Below are 2,475 nucleotides of genomic sequence, written 5' to 3'. Positions count from 1 at the left end.
TGTACTTCAGTGCAGTCCCCAAAGCTTGATGGAGACGTGACCAGAATGCTGAGGTAAAGAGAGAACCTCAGTCAGAAGTGATAGTCCTTGGTACTCCATGTAAACTGACGATTTTGGACACATATAGTTGTGTGAGTTGATCGGCTTGGTAGGTGGCTCAGATGGGAATGAAGTGAGCTACTTTTGTCAGCATGTCCACCACAACCCATACTGCATCATTGCCTCAGTGAGTCTTTGGCAGGTCTGTGATGAAATCCATGCAGACATCGGCCCTCTTTCATTGTGGAATGGGTAAAGGTTGGAGAAGTATGGCGGGTTTTTGATGTTCTGCTTTTACCTTGTTACATATGTCGCAGCAAGCGGCAAAATAGGCAATGTCCTTCTTCATTGCATCCCACCAAAATATCTATCGAAGATCTTCGTACATCTTGGTACCTCCTGGGTGAATTGAGTATGAAGATTCATGTGCTTCTGCCAAGATCTTCCTCCTAAGGTTTGCTTGCTCAGGTATGCAAATCCGACCTTGAAACCTTAGCGTGCCTTGCTCATCCTTCGAGAAATCATGGGTCTTGCCTTCTTGCATACGCTTGACACATGGTGTTGCAGGATGACATCACCCAGCTGCGCCATGCAGATTTATTCCTCAAGTGTAGGGGTGACTTCCAATATATTGGCGAGGTCAGCCTCAACAATAACCATGTTAAGCTGAGCGATCTCGTCTGGGAGTTCGGGAGGCAAGGACTCCATCAGGGCGTTTAGGTTGGCAGGCTTGGGAGTGAGGGCATCGGCAACCACATTGGCCTTACCGGGATGGTAATTTATTCCAAGATCATAATCCTTGACCAATTTGAGCCATCTTCGCTATCGGAGATTTAAGTCCGGTTGGGTGAATATATACTTGAGACTCTTGTGGTCCGTAAATATGTGACATCTTTTGCTAATGAGGTAGTGCCTCCAAATCTTCAACGCGTGCACAACTGCGGCCAATTCCAAATCATGGGTTGGGTAGTTCCCTTCGTGGGGTCGTAGCTATCACTACAAAAAAAATTACACTTCTGTGATGATACGTGTTTGTCACAGTAGGTCGCATTTTTTGTCATGCATGTACATCCATGACAAATTTATGACAGAATCAAGATAGTCATACCTGTGCTGTCGTAGAAGTGTTCCATGACATTACCAAAATTATAATCACGGAAGTGTCCACTTCCATGACGATAAATCGCGCATCACAGAAGTGCTTTCGTCAATGGTGACTGACACATGGCATCCACCATAACGGAACACCGTTAAGCTATCGGGTCGGGTTTTGGATCCGATAACCCGTTAACAGCCCCGACCAATGGGGATTTTCCACGTGTAAAATCATCATTGGCTGGAGGAAACACGTGTCGGCTCACCATTGGGACAGATATCATCCGCTCATTGGACTGAAGGCGCCTATGATATGGCGACATGTGGCACGGCCCAACAGAGGCCCATTCCTATGAAAATGCCGGCCCGTTTGACTTGTTCAAAAGGTGGTGGGCCGGCCCAAGGAAAGCCTGTTAACGCCATGTTCGCATATAGCCCATTTACAGCCCGCTAACCCAGGGCCCATTACGCCCTATCCGAATTAGGCCCAGTAGCTTCATTTGGGCCGTCCAATATGATTCAGCCCATTTTAACTTCTGGCCCATGTGTGGCCCATGACTTGTTTCGGCCCATATGAGGAACTTTGTAACTCTTGGCCCATTAACGGCCTGTGGTGAAACTGGCCCGTAATGAACAGTGAATCACTTTATACCCATTAACGGCCCGTTATTCCATTGGACCATTTCCAGCCCAAGTTATCGATCGGCCTTCTCAGGGCCCATTGATTCTTGGGCTCATTTGCAGCATTCGGGTACATATGGCCCGTTACTATCATTTTCTGCTTGTGGGCCAAATTCAGCCCGTTGTTACAGTCGGCCCGTTTGCGGCCCGTTAATACGTTGGGCCGTTTTCATGTCAAAAAACCGTTGTGCTGTTTTCATATAGTTATCAAATATGGCCTATTAACAGCCCGTTATGGTCCACGAATAGTATGGACCATGATTGGTGAAATGATGATACACCCCGTAGAAGGCCCATGGATCCTACGGCCCGTATGAGGCCCATGGATAGTACGACCCGTAGAAGGCCCATGGATCGTACGGCATGTAGAAGGCCCATGGACCCTACGGCCCGTAGAAGGCCCATGGACCCTAAGGCCCGTATAGAAGGCCGATGGATCCTACGTCCCGTATAGAAGGCCAATGGATCCTACGGCCGGATGAAGGCCCATGGATCATACGGCCTGCTGGAGGCCCATGGTTACAACAGTCCGTATCTTGCCATGATTATTTTAGCCTAGTTACCAAAAATAGGCTATTGTGGCCACTAGAAAAAACAGAAAAAGAACTGCAGTGACTACAAGCAAACAACTAAACAAGACAATAAGGAAATAAATAAGCA

Source organism: Triticum aestivum, chromosome 3B, assembly GCF_018294505.1.
Source record: "Triticum aestivum cultivar Chinese Spring chromosome 3B, IWGSC CS RefSeq v2.1, whole genome shotgun sequence".
NCBI classification, from domain to species: Eukaryota; Viridiplantae; Streptophyta; class Magnoliopsida; order Poales; family Poaceae; genus Triticum; species Triticum aestivum.
The sequence above is the reverse complement of the archived record's forward strand: the minus strand, read 5'-3'. Positions refer to the sequence as shown.